This window comes from Notamacropus eugenii, chromosome 2, assembly GCF_028372415.1.
Source record: "Notamacropus eugenii isolate mMacEug1 chromosome 2, mMacEug1.pri_v2, whole genome shotgun sequence".
Taxonomy (NCBI): Eukaryota; Metazoa; Chordata; class Mammalia; order Diprotodontia; family Macropodidae; genus Notamacropus; species Notamacropus eugenii.
Window position 1 is genome coordinate 433933130 of NC_092873.1, and position 18279 is coordinate 433951408.

General features: G+C 41.6%; 1 protein-coding gene across 4 annotated transcripts in view; it reads right to left on the reverse strand.

Moving 5' to 3' along the window:
* The window catches only part of MFSD4A (major facilitator superfamily domain containing 4A), an 86776-nt gene that overhangs the window by 67910 nt on the left and 587 nt on the right, over positions 1–18279 (reverse strand). The gene's annotated exons all lie outside the window — the stretch shown is intronic.

The window sequence follows — 18279 nt, forward strand, 5'->3', positions numbered from 1 at the left end:
CTAAGTGGGTTAGGGAGGCCTTTAACATGTGGATACCCCACAACAAGAACTTTATTTACACAGAAACCTGCAGCTAGCACAACTGACAAAGAGAGGCATCCAACAAAACAAAGATGGAACTAAATGGCTGAATTACGCATATTACAACAAGAGGAAGTGCAATCACTAATTCCAAAGCATATTCTAAGAGAGGTAGCACAGTGCTGGCACCTAACAGAGATTAATAAAATTGAAACTGAGAAAACTATTGAACTAATAAATAAATAAAACTAAAAGCTGGTAATATGAAAAAAAATCAGTAAAATAAATAAACATTTGGTTAATTTGATTAAAAAAGAATGAAGAAAACCAAATTACTGGTATCAAAAGTGAAAAGAGTGAATTTACCACCAATGAAGAGGAAATTAAAACAATAATTAGGAGCTATTTTGCCCAACTGTAAGCCAATAAATTTGACAATCTTAGTGAAATGGATGAATAGTTACAAAAGTATAAATTGCCCAGATTAACCAAAGAGGAACTAAAATACTTAAATAACCCTATTTCAGAAAAAGAAATTGAATAAACCATCAATGAACTCCCTAAGAATAAATCCCCAGGACCAGATGGACTTACAAGTGAATTCTAACAAACATTCAAAGAACAATTGATTCCATCTTTTTATGATACAAATATGGCTCTGATACTTAAACTGGGAAGAACCAAAACAGAGAAAGAAAATTACAGGCCAATTTCCCTAATGAATATAGATGCAAAAATTTTAAGTAAAATCTTAGTAAAGAGATTACAGCAATGTATCTCAAGAATATTGGACTATGACCAGGTGGGATTTATCCTAGGAATTCAGAACTGATTCAATATTAGGAAAACTATCAGCATAATTGACCATATCAACAACAAAACTAACAGCAATCATATGATTATCTTAAGTGATGCAGAGAAAGCTTTTGACAAAATACAACACCCATTCCTATTAAAAAACACTAGAGAGCATAGGAATAAATGAAGTCTTCCTTAAAGTGATAAGTCACAAAAATCAATGGAGGAAAAAATAGAAAGCAATATTGGAATATATGTAGTTCCAGAAACTGAACAAATGTAGCCCAGAAACATAATGTAGCAGTGATGGGAGACAGCATATATCTGTGGAAATTTTTTTCCCTAATGAGAATAGTGCAATTAATATGTTCCCAGTTTGTTTTAGTGATAATTTTATTCTTCAAAATGTAGAGGAAAAATAAAGGGAACTACTATTCTTTGCTTGATTCTGACCAACAGAGAGGAACTGGAAACTGAAGTAGAAATAAAGGAAACCTTGGAGTGGGCGTATATAGGTGGAGTGATCATGCCATCTTAGAATTCATAATAGAGAAAAAGAGAGAAGCTAGTGATAGTGTGACATGAACTCTAGATTTGGGAGGAATCAACCTGAAAGGGTTCAGAGGAAGCATAGGTAGAATTCCTATTCCTAAAATTGTACTTGGTCCCAGAGGGAGGGGAGAATGTTAAGAATCAAATCCTGAGTATACACAAACAGAAGTAATTCCAATGAGGAAAAAACAATCTTAAGAAATTGTTGTGGTGCATGGGGAACTCACTGACCAAATTACATTTTAAAAAGACAAACAAGAAAAATTGAAACAAAATAAGAAACAGAGAATAAATATAAATAGAGCAAGGTTCCATAAAAATAGGGTCAGAAATACTTATGGTCAGAATGGACAGACAAGTAAAGACAAAAAAAAAAAAAGAATTGTTTTAACTCTGCTGGGGGAAAAGAAGATCAAGAAAGGGAAAAGATGTTTACTCAGCGTGGACAGGACAATTACAATTGATTATGGAGAGAAGGGACAGTGCTTTACATATAGTAGACACTTAACAGATATTTGTTGAACTGAAATGAAGGAAGAATTACTCAACTTTTATATTGCTTGCATCTCCTTTGTAAATGATAGTGATCTCTGAACTAGAAAACAGGTTTAATAGGGCGCTAAAATTCAAGATAGGTGAGAAAATAATAAGAGAGCACCTAGATACCCTTAATGAGTTCAAGCCACCAAGCCTATAAAGTTACATTCCAGGATTTTGAAAAAATGGATAGATATGATTGCTGAATTTTTGTCAGTGACTTGTAAAAGATTGTGAAAATGGTAAAGGTGCCAAAAGACTGGAGAAGGTCTAATGCTGCTCTAATGTTTTTTTTTTAAAGGAAGGTAGAGACTGTGAATCATAGGCCAGTGAATTTAATTTCTATTTCTGGCAACAACAACAACAACAAAATTAGAAGACATTTTAAAGGGAAAAATTGTGAATATTTAGATTTTAGATTAATGATCACCAAGATCACAAGGAACCAGCATGATTTCATTAAGAACAGGTCATGCCAGGCTTACTTCATTTCCTTTTAGAAGATATGACTACAACCTATTTATGAGGGGAATCCCATAGCTCTGGTATATACTTAAATTTCAGTAAATCATGATATCTTTTTGGGAAAGATGTGGGTTAGATGATAGGACATTTAGGTGGAATTGTAACTTGTTGAATGACTAGATTCAAAGAATAGTCACTCATTGATTTATGTCAAGTTGGAGGAAAGTTTTTGCCTCATGAAGTTCAACTTTTTATCAATAATACAGTTAAAGGCATAGATGGTATACTTATTCCATTAGTAGATTATACAAAATTAGGATGAAGAGGTGATACATTGGATGACAGACCTAAGATCTGAAAAGATCCTGATAGGCTGGAAGGAAGGACTTAATTAAATAAGATAAAATTTAATAGATACTTCTACAGTCCTGTACTGGGATTTAAGAAGGGTAACAACCAATCTTCAAGTTACTCCAATCTGCATCTCTGAAACAGTCTTCAAATGTTCATTCTCCCTCACACTTCATGTTCTACCAGTTGTGAAGTCTGGTAAATTCTCCCTCCACATCTTTTACTTTCATACCTTTCTTTCACTCAAATGGTCACAGCTATTCCTCAGTTCCTCATCATCTTTTGCCTAGATTATTTCAGTTGCGTTCTAATTAATCTCCCTGCATCACCTTTCCCTCCTCCACTTTGTCTTCTACCCAGATGCCAAAATTAACTTCCTAAAGTGCAAATCTGACCATTTCACTTGCCTGCAAAATAAACTCCAGTGGCTCCCTCTGATATAAAATACAAGCTCTTCTGTTTGGATATTAAAGTATTTTTTACTAGAAAACAATTCATAACCTTTGACCCAGCAATACCCTTATTAAGTATACACCCCAAAGAGATCAGAGGAAAAGGAAAAGAACTCATATGTACAAAAATATTTATAACAGCTCTTTTTTCGGTGGCAAAGACTTAGAAACTAAGGGGATGCCCATCAGTTCAAGAATGGCTGAACCAGATGGAATACTATTGTGCTATAAGAAATGAAGAGTGGGGATGTGTTCAGAAAAGCCTGGGAAGACTTACATAAACTGATGCAAAGAGAAGTGAATAGAACCAGCAGGACACTGTACACAATAATGGCAACATTGTAAAGATGATCAACTATGAAAGACTAAGCTACGTGACCAAGACAATGATCCAAGACAACTCCAAAGGATTTGTAATAGAAAATGCTATCCCTCTCCAGAGAGAGAACTGATGGACGGTGAATTCAGATTGAAGCATATATTTTTTTTCAGTTTATTTTTCATGCTTTCTTAACAGAACTAATGTGGTAATGTTTTACATGACTTCATATGAATAAGGGGTATTGTATTTCTTGCCTTCTCAATGGTTGGGAGAGGGAGGAGAGAGAGAGAGAGAGAGAGAGAGACAGAGAGAGACAGAGACAGACAGACAGACAGACAGACAGAGACAGAAAGAGACAGAGAGACAGAGACAGAGAAACAGAGACAGAGACAGAGAAACAGAGACAGAGACAGAGAGAGACAGAGACAGAGATAGAGACACACAGAGAGACAGAGTTTGGAGGTAAATATTAAAAATAAAATTTTTAAAAAGAAAAATATATATTAAAGTCCCTTTCAACATGACTCCAATCTACTTTTCCAGGTTTATCATATACTATTCCCCATCCTATACCCTATAGTCCAATCAAACTGGCCTTTCAACTACTCACAATCCACATTTCATCTCCCATCATATCACCTCCATGTCTGGAATATACTCCTTCCCACTTCTGCCTCTTAGAATCCTAGGTTTTTCTTAAACAATGTTTCCCCATAACTAGAGCCTTTCCCGATCCTACCAGCTGCTAGTGCCTCCTCTGCCCCAGAACTTACTTAATTTTATATATGCTTATATGTGTGTGTGCACGTTGTTCTCAAGGGCAGGTACAGTTTCATTTTATTTCTGAAATGCCAGCATTGAGTCCAGTGCCTGGCATTTAATAAATGCTTATTGATTGATGTTGAAGATGTAACTTTATAGAGAGAAATGTAAAGTTAAGGGGTAAAAAAAAATGAGCTTTAAAAGTACAATATGGCAGAAATGTGATGAGACAGCTGAAAAAGATGAGGTTTTTTTGTTGACTTCAAGCTTCAATGTGAATCACTAGTGTGATACTGCAGGTGAAAAACCTAACTGGACCTTCAGCTGCATTGAGAAGTTTATGGTGTTCAGAAAGAGGAGGGTAACAGTCCTGCTACCTAGAATATCCTGTTCAAGTCTGGACATGGGATATTGACAAGTTGGAGGGTGTTCAGAGGAGGGCAATCAGGAAAATGGAAGACATTCCTTAGAAAGATCACTTGTAGGAAGTAGGAATGGTTAGCCTAGAAAACAGATTTATGGGGAACATGTGAGAGTTGTCTTCAAGTATTTAAAATGATTGGAGCCTTGGCAAGGGTGGAGGGTGTGTGTGTGTGTGTGTGTGTGTGTGTGTGTGTGTGTGTGTGTGTGTGTGTGTGTGTGTGTGTGTGTGTGTAGGGGGGGCAGTTATAGCAAGGAATGTTTCTGCTTAATGTAAGTGAGGACTTTGTATTCAAAAGTGAAACAGGCTGCCTGGAGTGGCTGTGATTTCCTCTTCACTGGTGAAAGGTGTTGATGCTTCTCCCCCATCCACATTAAATTATATTTTATAAAATATGTTTATATTTATACATGCCATTTCCCCTGAAGAAATGTAAATTCCTTGAGGGTAAAGACTGTTTCACTTTTGTCTTTGTACTCCCACACTTAGCACAGCATCTGGTACATGGTAGATCTTTAACAAATATTTGTTGATTGATAGACTGATTGGTGCTGCACTAGCCCTTCAAGGACCTTATTTTCCATTCTAAGATTCCTGAAGTGGTTTGTCCTAGACCCCACACCTGGGAAGTGTCCAAATCAGCTCCAGACCCTCCTTCCCCTACATTTCACCATGTCTGTAGGAGGAACTCCAGGAACACAGTCAACTGTCATTTACAGAGGCAGCATGGTACACAGTGTTTAAGTACATGACCTGGAGTCAGGAGAGAGCTAGATTCTTATCTTTCCTCTGGCATTCACTAGCTGTGTGGCCATGGGTGAGTCACTGAGCCTTGGTTTACTCACCTCTAAAATGAAAAGAATAATACCTGCAGGATGGTGACGTCATGGGGTTGTGGAATCAAGCTGAATACTCATAAAATCATAGATCTAGGTTGTAAGGAAAGGGACCTAGGAGGATGGTCTCTCCATTTTACAGATAAGAAAACTCAGAGCCCAGAGAGGTCAATGTAGATGAAGGCTTTTGGAACTTTAAGTGGTTATCTAAGTATCAGTCATTATTATCATCCATAGAAGGAGCCATCCAAGGTGGATTTTTAATTCCAGGCTGCCTTTCCCTCAATGTCTTTGCAAAGGAGTGCCCAGGGAGGTTTTGTTTTTTAAATAGCCTAAGAAAATGAATTTAGGAAGATTAAAAAAAAACAACAACAACAAATGCAACAAAATGTAATCGAAGTCAAACTGAAATATGTTTTAGATTATTCACTATTTCCAATAGACTGTATCCCTCCATGAGTGTGAATAATGGACAGTAGATTCAAATCCTGTTAAAAAACCATTAAAATGATGCTTTGGTTTATCAGTCAGTCCTTCAGGGATTTCTCAGGGATTTTTCACCTTCCCCACCCCTCTCACCAGCCCCTCTTGCCCTCATCATTCCTCTTTCCCCTCCTCTGAAGCAAAGCTAGTTTGTCTTGCCTGCAGCAACATCCCTTCCCATTGGCCTCCAAGCCCAACTTCCACACCCACCCCAGCCTGCAGGATGAGCCCAGTGTATTTCAAATTGGCAAGGTTTAGAGTCGATGTGCCAAAGTCCATAGCAGGAAGGAAATGGAGACCAGACGGGGAGCAAGCCCGTGAGAGTGGGTGGGAGCAGGAGCTACCCTGCAACTCAGCTCCCGGGCTTCCCCCTAACTGAATCAACCTCTCCCCTCCAACCTGACCCCAAAGGCCAGCCCCTTTGGCTCCTGACGTTCTCTGGCTCTTTTGCAGAGTGCCCATAAGGCAGTCCCTCCCTGCAGTTTCTGGGTAAGTCAAGTGGAGGTGGCGTTGTTCCTATTTCTTCCTTCTTAGGAAAGAATCATATATGATGACAGTGGTCAGGAGGGCCCTTGGAAGTCACCTAGTAGTTCAGCATCATTTTACAGAGTAGGAAACTGAAGCCCAGAAAGGGCAAAGTGACTTTACCTTTTCAAGTCACACAGGTAGAGAGGGTAGCAGATCTGAGAATAGCTTAGGTCTAACTTAGGTCTCCTGACCCCTGGGGGAAGGATCCAGGGAAGCCAGTGAGACATCTCAAAACCCCTTTCCTTACCCCAGCCCTGGCAGATGCCATCTGGGGCCAAATAGAAGAGAGGGCAATAGAATTGCTCCAGCTGCAGTCTGGGATGATGGGAATCAGGAGGAGGTCATGGACAGAGGCATGCTCCTCACAAATGGGAGTGAGAATTGGGGAAGGAGGGTGAGGCAGAGGGGCAGACAGGATCATGGGATTTAGTTCTGGGAGGAACTTTAGAATTACTCATCTCTCATCTTAACATTGCCAGGGTGTGAAATAACATGCCTGAAGTTAGTAAGAGTCGGGATTTGAACGCAAGTCCTTTAACTATGAATCCAGTGATCTCTGTGCTCCTTGCAGTCCCTGGTTCTGGAAATGTACCCTGTAATCTGGAGCCTGAGGCTGAACCAAGTTAAATATTAACAGCCCCAGACAGAAGGAGAGAAAAGTTAAAGAAGTTATAGCTTTTGGAACCCCATTGGGAGGGGTAAGATGGGAGGACGGGGTTTGAGGTGGAAAGAGGGAAGGAGATACTTCACTCTGGGCACTGGTCAGAGTAGAGAGCATTTGCTAGCTCTCTATCTAGCTGCATTTGCTGTGTGACCTTGAAATTTACTGAACTTCTCTGGACCCTAGTGTTCTGCTCCTTTAATGGTTTATCTGTGTGTGGTGTGCACATACCACATGTATGCAATGCACAATGCTCCCTCCTCGAACCTGGATGCTGTACTTAGAGAAAGGAGGCAGTTGGTTCAAAGGCTACTCAGCTGGTATTTGAAGGCATGTATTGGGCACAACCTCTAGACTGGTGGCACTGTCCCATAGGGAGGGTCCTAACTCACCCATGTGTGCCCATTTGGGGGAGGGGACTCTTAGGCATTTCAGCCCAGGCTGGGGCAGCCACATTCCACTGGTAGGGCCAACCCTTATGTTCCATTGCATTGCCATTCATCTCACGTTCTTGATTTTTTGGCTCATTGCCAGCGTAATTGGGCCTTGGGAGGTACTTTGGCCCAACCTAGCAGGGAGGCGTAGAGAGCACCTCGGTGTCCTCTATCTCTTCCACTCAATGATAACTAAATTGTGAGCATCCCCAGTGCTATCATTATTGACAATAATGATGATTTCAACCATCAGATGGGGAGTTCTTTGATGAGGATAAGGATTAGGGGCAGCATATTTCTCCCATCAAACTTCATACCCAGATAAGAGGGGAAACCTGCTTCGGCTTCTTCTCCAAGGTGAGGTAAAGATTGGAACAGCCTGTCTCCTTGCCGAAGGTCTCCCCCACCTCTTTAACGCAGTTACGTCTCTAGGGCAAGGATAGGGGTCTGAGAGGCAGAAAGTTCAGAATGGGCTAGGGAACACATCAACTGAATCTGCAGTCAGGTGCATGGGGTCTAAAATCAACGACAAAGATTCCAGAGGAATAAGGACCTGACTGGGACACCAGGTTTAACTTTGGGGAATGTCAAGGAATCGAGAAACCCTCCGTTTGCTGAGAGAAATAGTTCTTGGCCTCTGCAAGTTTCCAGTCTGTTGGGAAGACAGCCTTTTGTTGATGGAAACTCCAAATCTAATGGGAGAAGCTAACAATATACTTAGAGAGAAAGGCACAGCAGACCACAGGATGAATAAACATTAAAAACTCAATATACCGGTGAGAACAAATGAATATAAAAATGGGCTCTGAGTTCCTGGAAAACTGAACATAAGCTTAGTCTTTCAGAACCAGTTCAATTTTTTTTTGGTCAAAGTCTATTTTAAATGCACTCGGGAAGGGACTTGGGGGGTAGGGATGTTGTTTACTATTTAAAGGGATCCTGCAGCGAAACTTTTTCTAAAATGAATTGGACCCATAGGCAGGCCATCTGAATGAGCTCAGGCTCTGTTACTCTGGCCTAGGGCAGCCTCACTTTTCTCATCTAGATGACTTTGATAGCCCCTTTGGCTCCTGCCATTCTCTGGTTCTTCTTGCAGTGGAAGTAACCCTTCTCAAATTAATGCTAATATTCTGGTGTGGCGTTTTCTTACACTTGTAGTGTAAAATGACATCCTGATTACTAAAAGGTCATAGGAAAAGTGTGATCAAAGTCAAATAGGATGCCTATTGCTACAGAAGAAAGTGGAAAGGCAGAAGTAGAGAATCATCAAATGTCAAGGGACCTCAGCAGCCATGGGGTCTACTTGGCACTTGAAAACAGATGCCTTCTGCAATACAGTATTAGAAGGTAGCCATCCAGGATTGCTTTAAAGACTTGTGTTTTTTCCCTTTTGTCTGGATTCTTCTTTACAACATGATGAATGTGGAAATATTTTTAATATGATTGTACATGTATAGCTTACATCAGATTGTTTCCTGTCTTGGGGAGGGGAGAGGGGAGGGAGGGAGAAAAAAATTTGGAACTCAAAATCTTAAAAAAGGAATGTTGAAAACTAATATATATGCATATATACATACATATACATATATACACATACATAAACATATGTATGCACATATATGAATGTATTATATGTACATACATATATATATACATACATATGACTTTAGGTGACAGGGAACTCACTACCCCTTGAGGCATTCCATTCCATCTTTATATATAGCCCTAATTGTTCTGAAGTTTTCCTTAAATTTGTCTCTGTTCCTTCCCCATGGCTCCTGATTCTGTCCTCTGGGGTCCAAGCAGTCACTCAGTCAGCAAGTATTTATTAAGCACCTACTTGTATATGTCAAGAGCTGTGCTAAAGACTTGGGTTACAAAGAAAGGCAAAAGACGTTTCTATCTCTCAAGGAGCTCCCAATCTCACAGAGGAGACAACGTGCAAACAACAATCTACAGACAAAATAAGATATATAGAGAGAATAAACTGGAGATAATTAACAGAGAGAAGGTGCTGGCATTAAGGGGAATTGGGAAAGGCTTCATGTAGAAAGTGAGAGTTTAGATTGTGTTCATCATTTTCAAAGAAGACTATGAACATCAGAGACAACTTGCACTTGACCTTATTTTGAGTGAGGAAGGGCTGTGCAAGGTCACTAGCCTCAATTTCTCCTCCAGACCCATCTGCATCCAGTGACCAGATATTCATCAGGATGATTGGAGATGGCCCAGGGTGCAATGGGAGACCTTGACCTTTTTAGTCTAGGCCTTTTGACATGAGATTTTAGATGGGACTTGAAAGAAACCAGGAAGGAGAGATAAGGCAGGGGAACAGCCAGGGAAAATCTTTGGAGTCTGGAGGTACAGAGTCTTGTTTGAGGAACAGCAAAGAGGCTAGGGGTCACTGGAGCACAGAGTACATAGGGTGGAGTTAGGGGTAAGATGACTTCTGAGGTAGGAGGGGGGTCAGATTATGAAGGGATTTGAATGTGAGAGGATTTTATATTTGATCCTAGAAGTACTAAGGAGTTACTGGAGTTTACTGAGGGGGGTGGAAGTGGAGATGGGGGTGATACGATCAGACCCATACTTGAGGAAGATCAATGTGACAATTGAATGAGGACAGAATGGAGTGAGGAAAGACTAGAGGCAGGGAGTCCAAGCAGCAGAGTATTGCAATAGTCCGGGGCTGAGGTGACAAGAGCCTGCACCAGACTGGTGGCAGTGTCCAAGGAGGGAAGAAGACACATGTCATATACAAAAGAGGCTATGAAGGTAGAAATGGGTAGAAGTGACAGGTCCTGGCAATTGATCTTCTATGAGAATCATGGAGAGTACAGAGTCCAGGATGACACCTGGCTTGCAAGCCAGGGTGACTGGGAGCATGGTGGTATATTTGACAGCATTAGTAAAGTTACTTTGAGGAAAAGATAATGAGTCATTTTGGATGTGTTGCGTTTAAGATGTCTGTGAGACAACCCAACTCAAGATGTCCAATAAGAAGGTTGGAGAGTGGCTTGATCAGAATTGGTCTTTAGGAAAACCAATTTTGCAGTTGGGTGGAGGATGCATTGGAATGAAGAGATACTTGAGGCAAGGGAGACCTAATAGGAGTCTACTACAATAGCCCAGATGAGGGCCTATACTAGGGTGATGGCAGTGTGAGTCAATCGATCAATAAACATTTATTATGCACCTACTATGTGTTAAGTGCTGGGGACACAAAAAGAGGCCAAAGCACATCCTTGCCCCCAGTGAGGAGGGGACAGATGTGAGAGATATTGTAAAGACAGAAACAATATTTGGTAACTGAATATGTGGGTTGGGTGTGAATGACGAGTTGAGAATGACACTTGATGGGCACCAACAGGGAAGTCTGGAAGAGGAGAGGATTTTGGTGTAAAGACTATTTCAGATGCCTAGGGAATATCCAGTTGGAAATATCCAATAAGCAGTTGGTGATATGGGTCCAGAGCTGAGGAGGATAAAGGGCTGGATCTGAGAGTCATCTTCATATGGTATGAAGTCAAGGCCCATGAGGCAAGAAAATCAAGAAAAATGAGTCAACAGCTTGGTAAAGTTGATGAACTCAGGGCCTTTATGTGCCCTGGTCCATCTTCTCTGGGAACTCTCAATGTTCTTCAAAATGAACACAATATTCCACATATGATTTGGACAGAATACAGTGGGATAATCACCTCCTTATTCCTAGACATCACCTCTTGAGGCAATCTACAATCACGTTAGCTTTCTAACCATAGGAAGGCAGTTCAATATAGCCACTGAACTTTGAGGTGGTGGGTTTTTGCACTGTTGTTCACTTCAGACTCTTCATGACCCCATTTGGGGTTTTCTTGGCAAAGATACTGGAATGGTTTGCCATTTCCTTCTCTAGCTCATTTTGCAGGTGAGGAATCTGAGGCAAACAGGGTTAAGTGATTTGCCCAAGGTCACACAGCTAGTGTCTCAGTTCAGATTTGAACTCAGATCTTCCTGACTCCATACCTGACACTGTGCTACCTATGCAGAAAAAGTTGAATACAAATCCTACCTCATATCCTTAATAGCTGTATGACTCTGATTAAGGCATTTAATCTCCCTGTGCCTCAGTTTCCCCATTTGAAAAATGAAGAAGTTGAAAATTCCTTGTAACTTTTGATCTATGATCTGTGTATAGTAATGACTCCATTTGAAGTTACAACCCCTTAACTTCCCGGATCTTTTTTTTTCCCCAGAAGAATTCCTGTAGAGCCTTGTGTCCCTCATCTTGTATTTGGGAAATTGATTTTTTTTTAATTCAGGTGAAACACATGAAGTGGTTGAGAGAAAACTTGACTGTTATGAAAGAGTGGAGGATAGAAAAATGTGGCCCAGAGAAGAAAGCCCACCAAACACCTGAGAAGTGTCTTATTCCAGAATTCAGAGCCCTCTTCAGTTTGGGGCCAATCTCCCTAGATTTCTTTCCTATTATTTTCCTTCACAGGTTTACCATACCTCTCATACCAGTCAAAGTAGACCCCTCTCTCTTTTAGTTCTCATCCTATTCTCCTCCGCCTCCATGTTTTCTCTCATCCCCCTACTCCTGCCATGTCTGGAATGGACATCTCTACCATCTTCCTTTCCAGCAAGGCCAGCTTAGATGCTACTTTCTGCATGAAGCCTTCTTGGACGCCCTAGTGAAACTGATTTTCCTCTTTGGAAATTTCTTCTAGGTTTTTTCCTGGATTTCTCTTTTGCACTTGTCTCTCTCATGCATTTTAGTAATATGTCTATGTCCTCACTGTTAGAGGGTAGGGTCCTTGAGAGCAAGGTCTGAGTCTTATTCATCTTTGCCATCCTGCCCCTAGCCCAGTGGCTTGCATCTATCAGTCTGTTGAATCAACGAATGAATGAGGAGGTTGATGTACACAGATTGGAGGAAGCTTGAAAAAAGACCCTGCTCCCCACTCCTCTCTCACCCTAGATACACATTCTTCTTCTACTATGTCTCTCTCAGTCTTTGTCTCTCTGTCTCTGTCTCTATCTCTGTCTCTCTATCACACACACACACACACACACACACACACACACACACACACACACAGAGTCCTTTTTTCTAGTCCCATCTCAGAGAATTAGGAACCAACCTGAGACCTCAGCTGGGTCAGTCCATTGGATGGATGCATACTGCACTCAGGCAGAGGCCCAGGCCCAGGAAAGGAGGCCCTCCAAAGAAGGACAATGGAAATAATGCTAGATTTGGAGCAGAAGACTTTCTTCATATCCTAGCTCTGACACTTACAACCTTGTGTGACTTTGGGCAGGAGTAGGAGTCTCAGTTTCTTCAAATGTAAAATGAGAGATTTGGAAGGCGTAGACTTAAAGGGACTTCTCAGCTTTAAAGCTACAATACTATGCTTATCTTCTTCCACTAATCTCTCATCCTCCAGAGACTTCCTTTTCAGAGATCTCTTCTCTGGGATACTGGCATTCCAAAGGGAAACTTTCCAAGACTTAACAGTCTTTCTGGCTCAAAAGAACGACTCTCTCACAGTGAAATTTCATGTACTGTGAAACCTGATGGGGAAGCCTTTTTTTTCTTTTTTAGATTCGGAGAGGGAGAAGACTACTGGACACCAGCAGTCTAGAGGGCCTCTCCATCTGACCAGCCCTGGGAGCTTTGTCCCTTCACCTTGGCTGGGGTCCTGTTTGTTTTTCAGGTAACCAAGGGCAAGAGCTCATTCTCACATTTTGATTTGGGGTGACCTGGGAAGAGATCCAGAATGTAAACCCTCCACTATGGCTGGGGCTCCAGGGGGCCTTGTGTTCCAGCAGGAAGCCCTGAAGCCACACAGAATTTCCTTTCCAGCATGGGTCAGAGTTCTGGCTGTGTGTGTGTGTGTGTGTGTGTGTGTGTGTGTGTGTGCGTGTGTGTGTGCATGTGTGTGTGTGTGTAGTAAGTACCTTGCTCTGTACAAAATAAGAGCAGACGTTTATTTTGATGCTATGTTCCATTTTGCTTTGCAGATGCCACCTTTGGCTTTTGCAGCCAGTCTGAGGTAGGGATAGCAAGTATCACTATTATTATTTTCATTTTTCAGATAAGGAGATTGAGGCTTTTGCAAGTCCAATGGCTTGCCCATTTTTATAAGGCCCTTGAGTAGCTGAGGGAGAATCTGTATTCAGGTCTTTTTGGTTCCAAGACCAGTCAATGCCCTTTCTATTTCTATATCACACCGCCTCTGATATCTGCTGACTGATACCTACTCCTGCCCCTAGCTTTAGTCTGATTATGTACTCACACAGAGGAGGCAAGTAGATGACTCAGTGGATAGAGTAGATTCTGGCTGGGCCTGGAATCGGGAATACTTGAGTTCAGATCTAGAATCAGACAATGACCAGCTGTGTGACCCTGGGCAAGTCAACCTGTTTGCCTTAATCTACTGGAGAAGGAAATGGCAAACCACTCTAGTATCTTTACCCAAGAAATCCCTATGGGGTCATGAAGAGTCAGACAAGACTGAACAATAGCCAACAACAGCATATATTCACACATACACCCATCTGTGAGTAAATGTATATATGAATCAATTGAAGGGTAAATTTAAGGGAGCCAGGTCACCCTGAGGTAACAACAGCACAGACCCAGATTCTTGGTCTGGCTCTGGCTCTAAGTGTGTAAGTCATGCTCTTTCTCTCTTTAGGCCTCAGTTTCCCTGCTTGTATAATGAGGTGATTGGATGAGATCATCCTCAAGGTCCCTTTCAGCTCTGAAATCCTGATTCCTATCTGTGAGCCAGTCCCTCAAAGCTTTCTCCTTCCCAGTGATCAGGTGATCCAGGAGGCTGACCTAAGCTTATGCTTTTGAAGGTACCTGAGGGGTGTGTGTGTGTGTGTGTGTGTGTGTGTGTGCATGTGTGTGTGTCCTGTCTGGTAGACGGTATGTTCCTGTTTACATTGCAGGACCAATTTTTTTTAATTAGTACCAGTAGCTAACATTTACATAGTACCTTAGGAATTGCAAAGAACTTTACAAATATTTTTCTTTGTTTTATCCTCCCAACAACCTTGAGGGGAAGGTGACATTATTACCAGCCTCATGCCACAGATGAGGAAACTGGTCTAGGGAGGTTGTCACTTGTCTGAGATCACACAGCTAGTAAATGTCTGAGGCAGGATTTGAACTCAGGTCTTCCTGATTCCAAGTACAATGTTCTATTCACTGTGCCACCTAATGTCAGATTAACTGCTTCTTTGGGGGTGACAATATAGGTAGATCTCAATTTATGCCATGGAGGTTCCAGAAAGGATTTAGGTAAATGAAATTTTTGCTAATCAAAACACATTTTTCACTGACTTACATTATCTCTTCAAATACTCTTTTGTTTAATTTCTTGATTTTCTCTAGTGAACAGTGAGGGTGTGCTGGAGTACGCTTCCACTGGCTCTTGAGGGCTGATGGTTAAATTTTCAGTAGGAGCATTAGCACCTCAGAAATTGGTGAATGCCACAAATCTAGGTGATTTATTGTTGTGTTGCTTGTTTAGACTTCAGAAAGTGATAGAGAAAAATACTAAGAATTCAAGTTAAACTTAAAAGTGTTTTGTACATTTTTCCCCTAAAGAGCTGGTTGGTAAACATTTATCAGCACAACACTGAATATAGCCCATGTAAGCTTGTCTTCGGTTTCTCTATTTCCTCAGTCTTTCAGTGAAAAAACTTTCAAGAGTACCAACGGAACTGCTTTTGTATAAGTCCTCTCTCTTTCCCTCTTATGACTGAATAAAGTTCCTTTAGTAACTCTGGATTTTCTTAAAGTGAAGCAGACCCGTAGGCACACCTCTATTTCCTCCTCCAACAATAAAAATGTCTACTCTTGACAATTCAGTGAGATTGTGATATTTCTCACTTCCTCCACTCTCTCTCTGGGGAAAATCACCCCATGCCCTGTATTGCCCCGTTTCCTTTGGGAGAGAGCTAAATCTACTGCTTCCCTCACAGACCATTCCACTGGACAGAGGGTTAGATGGTCTACAGGACGTCAATCATAGATTGGGATTAAGGAAACCTTGATAAAATAGCACCAATGTGTCCCCACTTTTGCTGTGTGATATGGGATAAGTCACTCAACCTTTCTTGGTCTTAGTGTCCTAAAGGTATCAAGAGGGAAGAATATTATCCATCAACACTCCCCTCCCCACCCCCATCCCTTACCATATCTGAAGGATAATAGGTTGTGTAGAGGGGGCAATTAGGTCATGCAGTGGATAGTGTGCCAGAACTGGAGTCAAGAAGACTCATTTCCTGAGTTCAAATCTGGCCTCAGACACTTCCAAGCTGTTTAACCCTGAGCAAATCATTTACCCCTGTTTGCCTCAGTTTCCTTGTCTGTAAAATGAGCTGGAGAAAGAAATGGCAAACTACTTCAGCTTCTTTGCCAAGAAAACCCCAAAGAGGGTTATGAAGAATCAGACTGGACTGAATAACAATGTTGTGTAGGAGAGACCTCATCACTACTAGACAGTCAGCATATTATAGAGAAAAGCACCGGATTTAAGATTAGAGAACCTGAGTTTCAATCATAACTCCACTATACAGTACCTCTGTGACTTTGAGTGAATCACTTCATGACCCTGGGCCTCAGTTTCTTCATCTATAAAATAAGCTGAGTGAAGGTGATCTAGCTCTGACACTGCTCAATGATTCAGGGATGCTCCTGAGTGGGTTCCAAAGAGGCTTCTTTAGTGGGAAGGCTACAGAGGTGAATAGGCCAAGAAGAAAACAAGATAATCCCCTTGTCCTAGAGCAGTGATATCAGAAGGGGGAGCAGAACCCTGGCATCCAGAACAGAGAATCTCAGTATCATATGAGCCAGCACATGACAAACTGTTCCCTCCTTCCATGGACTAAGAGGCAGAAAACCAACGTTCTACGCTCAACTCTTTCACTAAGTCCTTATGTGACCTTGGATAAGTAACCTGTAAACGCTCCTGGTTCAAGTCAAAGTCATATGTCCTCTCTGGGCCCTCATCTGAAAAAATTAGGAGGCTGAACTAGATAATTTATTTTAAATTACTGATAACTTTTTATTTTATGCCATTTCCAAATACATCCCTTCCCCCACTCCCTTACTCGAAGAGTCATTCATTGTAATGATTGATAATAAAAAGAAAGCAGGTATTGGGGTGCGGGAAGCAGTTCTGCAAAATTAATCAACATCATAGTGCAGCAGAAAGAGAAAAGAAGTTGGAAGTCTTGGGACCTGAGTTCAAACCCCACCTCTGATACTTACTACCTGTGTGAGCCAGGCAAGTCATTATCTCTAGAGGCCCATTTTCTCATACGCAAATTGAAGGGGCAGAGTTAGGTGATCTCTTACGAGTCCCTTTTATATCTCAATCTCTGTGACTTTACAGGGTTGTTGTGAAGAAAGATATTATAAACCTGACCGTATAGATACCATTCCATACACATAGACACCACCAGCCCCACTTGCCAACTCTGTAAAGTGAAGAATGTGTTCCTCAGGGCCAAACTTTACTATTATAATCAGATAGCATTCTTTTTTGTTTTGTTTTGTTTTTATTCCTCCCATTCCTCCCAATTTCCCATGGAAATTCTACACAAATCTGAATCCCACCCCCCCCAACTACCAAACTACCAAACTACCAAAGTAGCCTAATAGGGCTCATCACAGGTATATAGGTGGGAAGGAAGGTTTTCTATTTTCTAGGATGCCCCATCCCCATCCCGCCCCAGCCAAAGGTCAGGCTTTCTCAAGAGGAGCAATCCAAATAAAAGTTCTCTCAGTACCTGGGAGAGGTAAGAGAGGGTGCCACAGTGCAGCATGGACATTGATTTTTCGCTCAAGGAGACTTGCCTTTATGCCTTAGGATTGTCTAAAGGGAGGGGTGCAAGCTGGCACCTCCCTTCCACCTGCCCCCTCAGCTGACACTTTCACTTTTGCCAGCCTCCCATGACACAGAACTATAGAATGTTATAACAGGAAGGTAATTCAACTTCTCCTTTTACAGGTCTCTTTAAAATTCACCTCTGGAAGCAGGTAGGTAGTTATAAAAACCTAGATCCATCTGTAGAGAAGGGGAAAGTAGTGATGGTGACCTCATTCAGGTTCCCGCTCCCCCTTCTATTCTCTAAACTGAAAACCACATCACCACCACCACCACTTCCATCTTTCCCCCTCCCCCCTCCCCCCCAGGATGAGAGGGTGGAGAGCTGGCTTTAAGTACACTCTAGTGAGGTCAAGAAAATAGATAATCTAGTAGTCACCTTGGGAACTGCTAATATTTCAAGTGGAAAGGAAAAAAATTCTGGGCATAGTAGGAATAGGAGGAAGAGTCATGGAGGCTAGAAACAACTGGACCAGTTGGAAGGGAGAATGACAGAAGCATCAGAAGACGGGGCAACCTGCAGCCAGTCCAAGGCACGGGTGAAGAGACAACGAGGGGTTGCGGAGAGGAGAAGGAGATGAAGGAGGAAAACAGAACCACAGAGTGGTAGTCCTGAAAAGGGCCTTAGAAAATCTAGTCCAAACCCCTCATTAAAAAAAAAAAAAGTGCCTGAGGGGCTTAATGTCCCCAGGTAAAGGTTGGTAAAGCCAGGATTCGAACCCACATCTAACTATTTCCAACCCAGGGCTCTTCCCTCCCCCCCCCC